The sequence below is a fragment of the Octopus bimaculoides genome, chromosome 2 (genome assembly GCF_046866305.1).
Source record: "Octopus bimaculoides isolate indiv1 chromosome 2, ASM4686630v1, whole genome shotgun sequence".
NCBI lineage: Eukaryota > Metazoa > Mollusca > Cephalopoda > Octopoda > Octopodidae > Octopus > Octopus bimaculoides.
The window spans coordinates 43,904,941-43,920,960 of record NC_142929.1 but is presented as its reverse complement, the minus strand read 5'-3'; the positions used below and the strand labels follow the sequence as shown (position 1 = coordinate 43,920,960).

Genomic DNA, 16,020 nt, shown 5'->3' with positions numbered 1-16,020 from the left:
TTTTTTTTAAATCATGGGATTAAAATATTATGATTTTATATCGTTGTAATATATTATAATATACCACAGCATATTTTCAACAGTAAGCCCCCCCCCCCCACTTAAATAAGGAGGGTAGAAATTGATATTGATCTTTTAACATCAATTTAAACCAGTGGTCTAGCATATTTTAAAAAATCCGAAGATTTGAGAATTATATTACAATTAATAAGAGGAATGACCACTAAAGTGGATTCCTAATCTGCTAAAGATAGACGTCAAATCGCCTTACCGCACACACACACACACACACATGTATATAAGAAGGAAAAAGGGATTAAAGAATCCAGGCAGATTTCAATAAAGAACTCATTTTAACACGAATTTGGCTAGCTGTATCAAACAACCAGACACCAATAAATGCAAGCAGAAGACACATCCAAGATATTTCCTCATGGATGACAACTAGATCCAAATATCATTTAGAAGAACTTCGAGAAATTTAAAGTATTAGACAGCGAAAATATTGTCGGCTTTATATGGTGAATTCTACTATAAAAGATGTGATTTTCACCAGTATTTTTGTTGTGTGTGTGTGTGTGTATGTACACATACGCGCACACACATACACAGATACATCTGTGTGCGTGTGTCTGAGCCAGCGACGGGGCCCTTTTTTGTATATTCGCTCGACCTACTGAAACAAACGGTAAAAAAATCTCCCTCAAATCAAGCCGTAATGTCTTCAAAAATTAAAGAGGTGGTTACAATGGATATTGTACTCCTGAATTACCTCAAAAAGACTGGATGGTCATGGCTAGCTTGTCTTCGTTCTCTATTCAATCAAGAGAGACTAAGGTCTGAAGGTGAAATGTGATATAACTAAAATATTATACCAAACCGCAACATCTAACAATATCTATCTATCTATCTATCTATCTATCTATCTATCAGAATTTGAGTGTGTGTGTGTGTATGTTCTTCAGGGATTCGAAAACTGAGTTGCCGATTTTGACGTAAGAAACACTAAAATCTTCCCCAGCATTCACCCATCACCTCACCACTTTCAAAAAGCTACAAACTCTCAATGTTTCGCATTTAGCTGTTTGGGAAGCGGGGAGGTTTCTTCAGAAATAATGTCGTTTTCCCTGCTGTTTGTAGCATGTCGTGTTTTGTGGTGGTGGACTGATATTTTTTACGTCTGCTATTTCAGTACAGTTCTACGCATGCGTGAATCATCAAACGACAGTGAAACATTGGGAGTCTGTAGCCGATTCTGCCCATATAGGAACAAATAATACAATGTGGCTGTTAGTCATAATACCCGAGCAACGCTGGGATGCATTGCTAGTATATTATATATGTATGTATTGGTGTGGAGGCGCAATGGCCCAGTGGTTTGGGCAGCGGACTCGCGGTCATAGGATCGCGGTTTCGATTCCCACGAGGCTCTGGCAGGGGATGGTGGCGAACCCTGCTGTACTCTTTCACCACAACTTTCTCTCACTCTTACTTCCGGTTTCTGTTGTGCATGTAATTCAAAGGGCCAGCCTTGTCACACTGTGTCACGCTGAATATCCCCGAGAACTACGTTAAGGGTACATGTGTCTGTGGAGTGCTCAGCCACTTGCACGTTAATTTCACGAGCAGGCTGTTCCGTTGATCGGATCAACTGGAACCCTCGACGTCGTAAGCGACGGAGTGCCAACAACAACAACAACAACAACAATATATATATATATATGTATGTATGTATGTATGTATTGGTAGTTTTACTGTCAGGTATAATATAAATAATTTAACTTTAAGCTGAAGAATTACTCAATATTCCAGTACTTTTTGAAGCGTCTGTATTTGTTATACAATTACAAGAAGGGTGACTGTAACTTCCAAATTTCAGCCTGCTAGCCTTCGTCCACGCGCGCACGCACAAGCTCGGCCAAAAGTCACGCATCAAAACATGATATTTTATTCATATTACGTTTTTATCCTTATTTATTTTGTCCATCATGTGCAAGCACGTGCATATTCACCATTATTTTATTTATTTTATTCAATTTTAGAAAAATTGAAGCATGTCTTTGACAATTCCGGAGCGTATTGAACTTATTTTGTGAATGACTGTTGGCCCACCCTGTGTGTGTGTGTGTGTGTGTGTGTGTGTGCGTGAGTTTCTTCATACATTCTCAAGCTAGCACAGTCCTAATTACTCGTGGTTGTCTTTGTAAAGATGTCTTAATATTTGTATTTTGGAGTTAGGTGCATATAGAGTACAGATTAAACATGTGCTTCTGAAGAGTACTATGCTAAAACTTGATCTCCCACATTCATGATAAAACTTTTTGTTTACCATTCCTAATCCTTTACCCCACTGGGTCGGCAGGGCAGGCCGCTTCTGAAGCCTTATGTAAAGAAAGTTAGCTTCGTAAGAAACATCTCACCTCTGAGCTAAAAGGTACCGGAGTCACTTAAACGGAAAACTAATGAAAATACTCTTCAAATTTCCATTGCTAACGATGCTTTACACCAGTGAAATAGACCTTCAGTTAGGCACCCTTGCATCTCATCGTGATCGTTTAACGTCCATCTTCCATGTATGCATGGGTAGGACGGTTGACAGGAGTTGGCCAGGTAGAAAAATTACCCTAGGCTACTGTGTCTATTTTGGCTGGGTATTTAAGACTGAATGCCCTTCTTAACATCAGCCACTCTGCAGAGTAGACTCAGTGTTTTTTTACGTGGCAGTAGCACAGGCGAGGTTAGTTTTGGCGTTTTGACAGCTGGATGCCCTCCCAAACGCCAACCACTTTCTTTTAATTAATTATGTTTTCTACTAGATGATCTGTGGTATTTAAGAAAGAACTTTCTTGACCAGAGACAAAACGTAGGAGCTGCTGGAAATAAATACTACGGGGCACTCTACTAATTCTGTCACCAGCCCCCTTTGATCAGAAGAATCTCCACCTCGACGGAAAAACAAAAGCAGAAGCATACTTCTCTTGGCAAAATATAAAGTTTAAGGAAAACATACTAAAATATTTTAGGAAATTTCTTGTTATAAAATTCTAAATGAACTCATTCAGCAAATGATATTTTGTTTTATTTCGATATAAACGCTTATTTTATATAAAGTTTATTAAAAATGTTACTTTAGTGATTTAGTAAAACATGACAACCCTGTTTTTATTACTCATTCAGTACTGACATATGTATTACATAACGCATTTTGTGATGTAGTTGTAAACGTAAGATTGATTTTGTGAGGTTTTTTGAAGCATTAAGTATTATCTTTCCAATATTGTTTCGTGTCACATCGCTGAGGAAAAACTAAACATCCATTAGTTGCGTTTAGTTAATTTATATACATGCTCGAAAATAAATTTTTTGATAGCAAATACATTTTGCATATGATTGTTCCATTGTCACAGCGAACCTCCTCTTTACATATTAATTCCATGGTAACAGAGACAACAAACATGGAAACTTAATGCTCAAGGGAGCTAACTCTGTTTTGCAGCAGATTTTTCATATTAAAGGTAATTACCTCGCATTTTGTAATGATGTTTATAAACGTAATGATGTTGATTTTGGTTTCCACAAGATAATATAAAAATAATTTCTTGATTAGTGGAGGCATTATGTGACTATGAGTGACAGTAATGATTAAAACGTGGCGTTAATGCCTTTCTAAAATATATTGACATAGATAGTACATATATCCTCGTTTATCACAGGTGTTTGGTTCCAAATATAAAACATTGTGTTAAATGAATCAGCCATAAATGAATGATAGAACATCGGAAATAGGTTTCGTTTCGAGACCGCAAGTTGTCCCGAGCGTTGTAGATGGTCGCTGGGGCGAGTTTTTGCTGTCCAAGCAGAAACTTTTGACTGAACTCCGACCCATGTTATCAGAGATGAATTTGGGATAAGCGTCACAAATAAAAACTGAAGGTACCGTGTTATCCTCAATCAGTGATGACTGAATCGCATGAATATTATAGGGGATTGTCTCAAACGCTTTATTGGGTATGATTTGCATAAAAAAAAAAACACATATGCAGAATCGAAAACTCTCATGGTAGTGAAAAAATTGCCGATGGTAATCTGTGGCTGGCAGAATCGGCAGTGCCGTTTATAGCCAATATTTTAGTTTTGAACACCTAGCAATCTTGGGGAAAAGCATAAGAGCCACAACATATAATTTTTCCTTTCTAAAAATATATGATTTTTTTTTTTTTTGCCAGTATTAACATTTTTTTCAGGCTTATTTGTTTTTTTTATAGTTTCTGGAGCTGGTTACATCCTTTAACATGAATTATCTCCTTCTGCGCATGTGTGATGAGCAAAGTAAAAGATGTATCGTGTGACATGTCAAGTTCGTTGACCCGTTGATGTAATTTTATAAAATCGGGTGGATATCCAAATGCATCCGGTATCTGTTTTATTCAGACGGTACAACTGTTATACGACAACGACTTGAACCTTTCCTTCTCTTTCTCTAAGTGTTGATATTCGTTTCAGGTGGGGGAATCAGGGACAGTTTAAGACAGTAAACTTAGCCTCAAGCTGTCTGCGGTGCTGGTTGTCTCACATTATTTTTTAGGTTAGTAGAATGAACGATACTAGAAGATAATTGTTTGTAGGGTACAAGGGTGCACATTTTGTGAAGTTTAATCGATTAAATCGACTGAAGTACAAGATGTTATTTTATCGATCTTGGATAAAAACCTTTTTTGACCAGTTAGGATGACGATTGAAATAGGCTGTTAGTATAAAATAAAATTCGTAAACGAAGACAAGGTTAGTTTCTTCCCTACACTATTTTTTAAAATTTAGTTAATTCTGTCTGATCCATGGAAGCATGGAAAAGTAAACGTTAATGAGGTGACAAAGCGATGATGATGGTACGAAATAGAATAAGTGTGCTATCTGCCGTCCGTTGATGTAATTTTAAACTTTATAAATTTCGCTGGAGTGAAGACGCGTGGCTCAGTGGTTAGGGTATTCGGCTCACGATCGTAAGGTCATGATTTCAATTCCCGGTGATGCGTTTTATCCTTGAGCAAGACACTTTTTCATGTTATTCCAGTCTACTCAGTTGGCAAAAATGAGTAGCACCTGTATTTCAAAGGGCCAGCCTTGTCACATTCTTCGTCACCGTTGAATCACCCTCAGAACTACGTTAAGGATACACGTACTTTCGTTGATCGGATCAAATGGAACTCTCGTCGTCATAACCGACGGAGAGCCACTTTAATTTCTCAGTTTTCCTATGTCTGATAGTGTGGTGTGGTATTTTACCCAGTTTTTTTTTTTTGGCCTTTGATATACTAGTGCTATACTAGAATGCAATCCATACTCTGCTTTCAATTCACAGCTAATCTTGTCCATTTAGTTTCATTTAAAACCCTAACCTCGACATTTGACTTATTGGATTTCAGTCACTGTAATGGTCGTTTGGCGAGTTCTTTAATGAAATATATCAAGACAAAGTTATGTCCATGGAATAGGAAATTGTATTGATTTGTCAGTCCGTTGTCTTTTACGTTTTTTGAGAATACAGACGAAAGAGTTGATGAGCTTCCAGACAATCAATAAAAACAAGTCTGTGGCTTGTGTCTCTTCGCAAATATTGCTTTGTTTGTGTCTATGACTAAACACACTAATCGCTCTGTGACTGATTCTGCTGACTTCAAAGTAAGCAACGCAGATGGTGTAATTGATTGCTTTAATATGAAAATGGATATGTCGCGGGAAAAATACCTGGGATAGCATTCGATTCAGAGAATCATTTACCCTTTTTTTTAATGAACTGAACACCACATAAGCATCATAATAGGACTGGCTTTGATAAGAGAAAGAATGTGCTAAGTGAGGCTTGACACACACTGAATTAACTACGAATCTCAAAAATAGATACAGTAATCCCTGGCCATATCGTGGTTCACCTGTCGCGGTTTATTATTTAAGCTTATGTCGATTCCTCCATGGTGTTGTTTTGCATTTATAATAAGATAAATATATACAAAAAAAAAAGTACAGTACAGTACTGTTTCTACTTCGCAGTTTTGGAACGTAGCACCCGCGATAGTCGAGGGATTACTGTATAGTAGATCTGTTCATTTCCCTCATCTATGTATCAACCTTATCAGTTTCGATATAAAGCTTTTATTTTATATAAAATAGCACTGACATCCATTCGAGTGTAGGTTGAATGATATCCGAAATCTCCAATCGATAAACTTCTGTTCAAGTTGACTAAACTAATTAATATTATCCTCACGTCCTTATCAAAAGAAATAACCATTGCCTTATTTGTACCATTGTATGTACTACCACATTTTTGTAATTTTATGTAGATATATTTTGATGGTAGGGAGTGGAGTGAGAAGGGGTGAAGTGAGACACCTATGGCTTCTCTTAACATTGAAATTTATTGCTATTTCTTCAAAATTTACTTCGATATATAACGATACTTATCTACAAGACTCGTTGTACGAAGAAAGTGTTGATTAATCAACCCCACCATATTGGCTTTTATTCCTGTTTCTGTCCGCAGTACTTTGAATATACTGACGTGCCCTCGTACTTCCTGTAGTGACCACTTTCTCGGAAGTAAAGAAGATAGAGATTTGTTAGCAAGGTTAATCTGACATTTGACAGGTTTTCTATAACCATATTAACATCACTCTTTGCATCCAAGGACTCGCTGATTATGTTAAACCGAGACACAGAGTAAGTCTACTGCCTGTGCCTGTTTCACCATGCCTTTAATAAAAGGGGTGATATTACTACGTGACACGAATAATACTACTTAATTCAACAACTACGAATAGATGACATACGAGGTTGAACTTGGGTAATGATGCATTTTAAAATATTTGCATGTCGTGAAGCGATTTGTCTGGTTATCTGTTGCATTCGCTATCGTCTCTTTAAAATTAAACGTTCTTTGGTTAGTGTTTGTCATCTGTAAAAGAGACAATGATAAGTTGATCAAGCCAACTTCACTGTATTCTTTACTCTTCTACTGGTTCCGACTATGGATTCTCGGCATTTGCGTACAACTAAGTGGAACTGAATTTAATGCTAAGGCTATGAACGAATAGATTGCCAATGAATATAAAGGGTGCGTAAGGTATTTAGGACAGATTTATGTTTATATAAAAACAGATATATAATAACAAATAACTTTATTTATCAAAAAATGCTATGAGGATAAAAATAAACCTTTTTTTCTATAATGTTATTCAATAAAGCCACCTTCAACTTAAACAACTGCTTCTATACGAGATCTAAATCATCTACATGCTCGAATCAAGTGGTCCTGGTTCATTTTGGACATTACTCTGACTATGGCAGCTTTCAAAGAATCTTTGGTGTTATGGGCGTGTTCATTGACCTCTCTCTCAACAACGCTCCACATGTAATAGTCCAGTGGATTGAGATCTGACAAATTAGGAGGCCAAATGTTAGGTTGTGATCATGAAAATTTTCAGCCATCCATTTCTGTGTTACTAGAGCCATGCGTGATAGTGCAGAGTCTTACTGAAACACATATGTCCTATTGCATACACTGTCTATCCAGGGCTTAATTGTTTCCAGGACCTCAATGTAGGCGCCAGAATTAACTCTAAGGCTTTGTGGAAAGAAGTAAGGAGGCATCATATGTCCTTCATTGCTGACAACCCCTAAAACCATAACAGTTGCAGGAAATTTTGTATGCATAACACTTGTAACTTAAGAAAGCTCTGTACATAACCATCTGTCATTTCTTCTGTTAATCTTTTGAGCTTGGTCAAAATTTTTCTCGTTTGAGAAAAACGAAATCGAATCTTCTGCTGGAGTTTTCAGTTTGTTTAAGAACCTTTTAGATCTGATGTAGTGATTTTCTTTCGCTTTTTCTGACAAATTTACCTCTCCTCATCATATAAGACTTATATCTGATGTCTTCGTGGACAACATTTCTGACTGTTCCTTCTGACACATGGAGATCTTTTGCAATTGACATCATGGACTTTCTGGGATTGTAATCAATGGTCTGTTGAACTTGCTGGATAAATTCAAGTGTTTTATCGCTTTCAGAGCATTTAGAATGCTTTTTAATGGTGATACGTTACCATCTTCAGTCTCTAGTTCCTTACAAACTTTGTAGACGAAAGATCTGGCAACTTTTTAAAATCGAGATATTTCTAAATCGCTATGCTCAGCCTTTATAACCACAAAAACTGCTTGCCTCTTCATTTCTTGAGTAAGCTGAGAGTCTGCCATTATTATTTTCTGAAACAAAGATTATACAGAGTTAGCAAAAATTGCAGCAATGACCCAAAAAATGTATGTCCTCAAATAGCTTACGCACTCTGTATTTCACTTAACAATTTAGTTCCACTCTGATGAATGTAAGAAAGCATCTGTAACAAGCCTTATCTCTTTTTTTCTCCTACACTTTCGAGAGATGCTGGTTAGTGTAACACGCACACGCACAATTTAAATGATGCCAGATAAAGGATTTTGAGAATTAACATCCATAAATGTTTATCGATATGAATATTATGTTATTAGTATTGTTGCGTCACCGAATACTAGATTTTCTCTTATGTTTAAATGGGCAACATTAATAAAAATAAACATTGAAACCTTGGTCGATTTCTTTTATTTTGTGTCCACCCTTTAACCCCGAGTCTGAAGAAAACCGATTGTCACAAACAATAAAAATGTAGATCAATATAAACCAGGTATGAGCAGCCTTTTCGAGAAGTGGGCTGCATTAGAAAATGGCTCGTCACTTGGGGCACTACTAAAAAATTCAAGGTGATTTCTCTGTTAGGCGTGTCATTTAGAAAGTCCTGCGAGCCGCAGGTTACCCTTGATTGATAGAGATCGTGAAATTACAGTAAATCGGCCATGTCGACTCTTTGCCTTTATGCAGTTACTTTTGATTTCACAAGTCATCATTTTTATATATATACACACCGCCTTATTTCATTTCTTTAGAATTGCAGAAACATGCAAAAGCATTGTTTGTGAGAACACTGTGCTGCCAAAAACTGTTTTATATTGTCAGTTTTTCTCTCGTTTGGGAACTGAATTGAAGTTCGTATCAAAGTCGAAACATTTTGCGGCAGTTCTCAATAACAATAGCTGTGACGGCGATGGTAACGCTAATGTTGTTGTTGTTAAAAGTGTGAGCATAGAAGAAGGGAGTAGGAAATGCCTGTAATTGCTTTGGTAAATGGTTATTCGCTAACTTGAAACGGGAAGTTAGCAGTTGTTTAGATTCGAGGCGGGAAGGTCAAACAAAGCTACATATTTCGGATGTTTCTCTCTGCTGTCACCTAGTGTTGTGTTCAAGAAGCAGACCTGACTATTTCGTTTTGCTTTTTTGTTGCTCATTTTTTTTCTATATTTTTTCTTTTTGCCTTCATTTATTTTTTAACATTTACTTTTTGCTTGGTGTTTCTTAATATTGTTAGGTTGTTGTACAGCAAACATCACGACCATTCCTTTCTCTTTACACGTGTCCTCCACCACTACCATCACTATCACCACCACCACCACCACCACCACCACCACCACTTCCTTGAATGTTTCTTAATATTTCTTCCTCTGCCTCTCTCTCTACTGTAAGCATAGTAATAACGATAAGCTACTGACAAATACAAACTTACAAACTTTGAAAATAATCTTCAAACAAACTGCATCTTTCTGCCTCACGCTCTCTTTCTCTCTCCCCCCTCTCTCTCTTTCTCTTTCCTGAAGTAATGTTTGCCAACGAGTGTCAGCTCTCATGTTCTTCGTTGCTTCGTCGTTTGACCGGCCATTGATAAAGTTGCCCCGTATACAAAAGCCGATATTAGGAATGTCAAATAATAGTTCCTTCAGCATTCTAGCCATCTCTCTCCTCCCACCTTCCTGTTTTACTTGGACTAAAGCTAATGTTTTAGTTTGCCATTCTCTCTCTCTCTCTCCCTCTCTCTATGCCCTCCTTTCTCTCACATTGCACTGTTTTTCCTTTTTCTCTTTTTCTCTTTTTCTAATAATTCCATAGTTTGTTTGGTTTTACTTTTAGTTTCATTTTTTTTTTAATCTTTTACTTCTTGCGGGGGAAAGGAACCAATTTACCCGAAATATTTCTGACATCACCTCACATCTTAAAAATCCCCCACGTTTTATTTAGCAATTCCATTCTTTTTTACTTTTCTTTTATACCCCTCCTCCAATCTTGCCCCTCTTCCATAAATCACAAAATAACTAGAATAATGTTGTTTTAACTGTTGAGGTGGCAGCAAGCAATTATTCATTTTCAATCATAACTCTCTTTTCTTGTCCTTTTTTTTTTTTTACAAATCTCTTTTAATTACCACTTTTAATAGCAAGTGCATTGGCATAAAAACCTGTACTCAACGTTTCTCATATTATTCCTTTATTGGCAGTAGACTGGCACCTGAAGATTTGCATGTGTGAGTTTTCAGTTTGAAGCAGTCGGTTAGTTTGTTCAGTCACAATACAAGTATACACTTGCTTTATAAACTGGTCAAGTGAAATTTAAATCTCTCTTCTGTTCAGTTCTAACTATAACCATAATTGAAAAATATGAAAAACGCTAGTACTTTAAAAAATTTATTTTTGCTAATCGATATCTTGTGTAGAATTGCAAGAATTTGTGTCAATCTGTTTAGGAAATAACTTATTGGATTGAAGAAACACCACCTCTTGAAATTGCACATTTCATTAATATTGTACCAAGACTAGTCCTCATCATATCTCTCCAGAGATACATATAAAAGAACTAGAACTTAGTTCTGTAGCCTAACTAATTACACATGGCTAGTCGCCTTTTGATGGTAGTTTTTCGTGTGTGTGTGTCTTTGTGTCCGTATTTGCCCCCCCCCTCCGCTTGACAACCGGTGTTTGTGTGTTTATGTCCCATTGCTTAGCAGTTCGGCAAAATACACCGATAGAATATGTAACTAAGCTTTAAAAAGAAAATAAGCACTGGAGTCGATTCGGTCGACTAAAATTCTTCAAGGCGTTACCCCCAGCATGGCCGCAGTCTAATGACAAGCAAATAAAAGAGTGGACACATTAAATAATTGTAATTTTATATACATGTATTAAAAAAAAAAACAGAACGAAACGGACCCAGCTATATTGCCTCTGAACAAATATCTGCTCTGTCAGGGTTTGTATAGAGTTAAAGTGCAGCGTAATATTCATCTACTCGTATATCGGCCCTTCTCTGACTGGAAAGTTTCGGCTTCAATTTCTCTCTAGAAAATCCAGAATTTTTTCTTTATATATTATCTCGCACTGGAAGTCTAAATTTCTTGAATCTACTTTCGACTTCGGTGGGCTTAGGTAGATGTGAGATATTTACCCGTTCACTACGAGAGGAGAGAGATTCTCTCTTATTACTATTTACCCGTGTATCACGAGGGACTCTCTCTTAATATCTCTTTCAACTCAGTATAATGATATAGCAATGGTGTTAATGATAATAGATTTTTTTTTTTCATATATTTTTTGTTTCTTTAAAGAAATAACAAAAATCTCAGCTATAAGATAGAATTTAGCACATATGTGAGATACACTCTTCCAACAGATAACCAACAAAACGATATACGTATAGTTTTCAAATTACAAGTGTAGGTGTGCACATACATTGCGCGCGCACACACACATGTATAACTAAACACACACACACACACATAGTCAGTCTGGTGGTACAGGTTGGGTTTCATTCGTTCACGTAAGTCAATCTGTGTCGCTATGTTCTCGTCTAAATGGTTTAAAAATCACGGTTAGTTTTCCAAATGTTGTGTTGATATAACATGAAATCTGAAACGAACCAACCTTAAAACGCGAGTGTGTGTGTGTGTGTGTGTGTGTGTGTGTGTGTGTGTGTGTGTGTGTGTGATGATAATGATTTCCTGGTTGCAAATATCCAATCCTCATTTTGATTATTGTTACGTCTATTGCTAACTTGTATATGCACACCACTGTTCCCCCCACTTTTTTTTCTTTTGTCTGGGAGTGTATTAGAAGGGAGTAAATTCGAGCCGGATACATATATGTTAGTTTATAATGAGTATATTTGTTAAACTGGAGAGGGATACCTAGGGAGGTTTTTATAGATGTTATTTTGTTGATTGATTGCACTAATAAACATGTTACCTCCAACTGTAAAACATTTAAACATAGCATGTTATAAAACTCTTACTCTTTTGAAAGCTGTTTTAAGAATTACGAAATGTTGCTGCAGTAAACAATTATCGAATCTGCATTTTTTTACATCTTTGAGTTCTAAGCTTCCCAAGTCGACTTGGCCAAATGTACCGGCTGCAAAATTGGTACTTTGAAAATGCTCACAGCACTTGCCCTGTCCCATTTGCCCACTAACTGAGTTTCACTCATTGGACTACAACTATGCCTTCAAAGCTTTCATCGAACAAATCAAACCAACATCGTTTGTCAAGCAACAGTAGGGCACGCGCGCATCTGGCTCTTATCAGATTCTATCTACAAAATTCACTCGAGTCTTTGGTCTGCTCGAGGCTGTAGTAGAAATCACGTGCCCAAGGTGCAACGCACTGGGACTGAACCCAAGGCCACATGTTTGAGAAACAAACTTTTTAACCATACGGAATTAAAAAAAAAAATCTTTTTATTGCATTGGGTTGGTGGAAGAGGCTGTACTTGTGGGCTCTGTAGCCCTCAGAGACCGATTGACGTGTTAATGGTGATGTTGAGCCGGACGACAGATTAAGTTTGCTCTCCGAGTCTTCCTCATTGCATAACCGTATCATCTTAAGTAAAAGATGCATTGAAGTATGTAGCCCCTGACATACTTTTGACGGAAAAGTCACCGTTGCAATGCTTTAGATCGTAAGTCAGCTTCAACAAGGCTGAGTCGGGGCTCAGTACAACGATAGGGACTGAAGACTAAAGAGTGCAAGTGGTATAAAGAACTCTGATGGCTATTTATTTAAGCAAGCAAATAGCCGTAACTAAGGACTCCAAATAATAACACTTGCAGCGCCAAACTGTCCGTCATCGTAAGACTGTTAGTTCCGCTTCTTGATGTATGTTTGTCTCTGCACGCGCAACACTGTGCAGTGTGTGTGCATTTTATAGGGTGTGCTTTCTACGTAGACATCAGTCCAAGCACCAACTCGATGATATATATTTGTATTGGTACTGATAACGCGCACGCATATCCGTTTTGCAGAGTGTTTTGTGTGAAGTGTAATGGTATTGGAAGGAAATGTATTTCAACAAAGCAACGAGAGAGAGAGAGAGAGATGGGTGTAAGTCGGGGCTGTTGCTCTGCACTGTTGTTCTCTTCAGTCTGTACCAACTGCAATAAGCGCTGTGTACTAGGTGACACATTCTTACTATCCTCTTGTTATGCTTTCTATATTAACCACTTGCGCTCACCGCCTCTTTGTGCTCTTTTGTTTCTGTCTCAGTAACTCTTCTTCTTCACAACTCCTCCACTCACCATCACCCGCCTCCCTCTCAATCATCGTGCCTCAACTCCCCCCTCCCCCGCCTTTCTACTTTCCTATATCTCATTCATTTCTCAACTCACTCACTCCATCTGTCTCTTGCATTTTCAACCTTTCAGTTTGTTAGCATTCTCCTTAGTTCGTTTCTTTCTTTATCTTCGCCCCGTCTCCCTCCCCTTCTTTATAAAACACACTTTTAGAAGCCTGCCCATTTTCTCTTTCTTATGCAGTTAGCTCTCCCAACGGCTGTACTTACTCCCAGCTGTCTCTCACTTTGTTGGCCAATCCCTTATGTCTGTGCTTAGAAAAGCATTGTTTCATTAAGGAAAAACCGACCTATGCTAATGCTATGTTAACCATCTATGCTAACCATTGACATTTTGGATAGGTGACAGCTCCTCCCCCTCATCCCTCTCCTCCCTGGCACCGCCAGTACGCATTACTCCCCTTCTCTACTGCTTACACGTCTTTGCACTTGATTTCTCCTTGCTCTCCTTTCTCTTTTTTCAAACCATTCACAAATGTGTTGAGTACACTGCATGCACTCTTTGTCTTAAGGAGAAATATTTTCATTAAAACCCGGTTTCGCCTCTCTCCAACCCTTCTAATCATGCTCCGCCCACCTACGTGCGGGTGTTTCTTGTAAGACAGTGGTTTGCTTACGGACCACTTTGATTCCTATTTTACTAAACTGGATGTTTTAAAAAATTCCATTAATGTTTTTATGATTAAATATTATTTTGGAATCGTATTAAAAAAAAATTGCTACGTTACTATTTTGTGTATTGCAGATGTATAATTAATTTATTGCACATAGATTTTAACAGCAAAATCTTATATGGGCCTCCAATGGTCATGCCCTGAACATAAAGAGCCGAGAAAAAAAGAAAAAAAAATGTCGCCAAGTATTTTGTTTGGCGCTCAAACGATTTTTCAGCGAATTTATTAATTTATATACACCACTAATTCATACGTTTAGAGACTAAGGTTTAAAAATGGGGAAATATTTCATGCAAATACTCCACTAACTAAATAGTAAAATATACTGGTTTAAGTTGAGCAAGCTATTTTGTCGTTCCGTACACTTGGCTACTTATAGAGGATGAAAAAAAAAAAAAAAAGTCACGATAAAATTGGCTTGCATGGTTAAATGCAATTTCAAGCTTCGTTAGCCAGGAAATCAATGTCGGTTGTGTATCAGTGGTGAAGTACACACACTTTTTTTTACTTGTTTCAGTTATTGGCCTGCCACCACACGGGGCACCATCGCGCAGGGTTTTAATTGAACTAATCGACCCCAGTACTTTTTTCTGAAGCCCGGTACTTACTTTGTCGGTCTCTTTTACCGAACCGTTAAGTAACGGATATAAACAAATCAAAACAGGTTGTCCTCGGTGATAGTGGTGGACAAACACAGATGTATACATTTACACTAATAAACCTACACATAGGTATATAAATTCATACACACACACATACACACGATAGGTTTCTTTTATCGTCCATCTACCAAATCCACTCACAAGGCTTAGGTCGGCTTAGGGCTATAATAAAAGACACTTGCCCAAAGTGCCACGTAGTGGAATTGAACCCGGAATCCTGTCGTTGGGAAGCAAACTTCTTACCACACAAAGTCATGTCCAGACATTGACCAGTGTTTAATAAAAGTAAAACGAAATAGGAAGAATCATCGGGATACAGTAAATGCCATTTCTCAGTTGAAAGGTAGTTATAAAATATTACAGGTTGCTCTGTTTCGGCTTTGATTTAATAAAATAACAAGTTTCTGGTTTTGAGCTTCACTTCATCAAAGCATATTGTTTGTTTGTCGTTACCGATACGACACCCTGATACCATTAACAATTATTTTCTCCAGGTGTACTATTCCCATTTTTTTGTGTGTCTCTTAGTCTCGTGTATCCAGCGATATATTTATTTATTTTAATCGTGAATATTTCCAGAATTCCCCGTGTGTTTATAAGTCAGGCACGTTTAGTGTGTCTGGGGTAAGCCAAGTAAAATAAATATGTCGCTTAGTGCATTAATAAAAAGCCATTTGCTGAAATCAGAAACTTGCCGGCAGACGGAACGGATTGGCTTTGAATACATACTCGAACGACTTTTCTGTTATATACCCTTATTTCTGCGCTTCTTTGCCGTTTCTGAGCGATATCGATAATCACTTTGACTCAGCCTTTTCCTCTCATTCTCTTCCTGTTATATAGTACAAGATTATTTATTAAAGTTATGTGATATATTCTTGCCTTCTTCTAAAATGTCATTTTGTCGATCTATTTGTTTAGACTGGCTTACTGTCTCCGTAGCTTTGTGAATATTGTTGACATAACGGGCTTGAGCGGGAGGAGAAAATCTGGCTTAGATTACTTGAACAATTAAGGGAAATCTACAGTAAAGAACTATATATATATATATATATATATATATATATATTATGAGAGAGAGAAAGAGAGTGTTACGGTCTGTGATGGCTGCAAAACGTCTAGATTATATACATAATAATAATGTCCTC

At 37.4% G+C, this 16,020-nt stretch overlaps 1 long non-coding RNA gene across 28 annotated transcripts in view; it reads left to right on the top strand.

Moving 5' to 3' along the window:
- Window positions 1–16,020, top strand: part of LOC106880770 (uncharacterized) — a 241,227-nt gene that overhangs the window by 217,614 nt on the left and 7,593 nt on the right. For 10 of the 28 annotated variants that reach the window (XR_016238810.1, XR_016238816.1, XR_016238809.1 and 7 more), the window contains one exon: window positions 2,817–3,200. The exons of 14 other annotated variants lie outside the window; for them this stretch is intronic. This is a non-coding gene — a long non-coding RNA (uncharacterized LOC106880770). Of the gene's footprint in view, window positions 1–2,816; window positions 3,201–4,265; window positions 11,057–16,020 lie in introns of those variants that run through there. 4 more of the 28 variants (XR_016238842.1, XR_016238840.1, XR_016238838.1 and 1 more) reach the window with 1 other exon arrangement.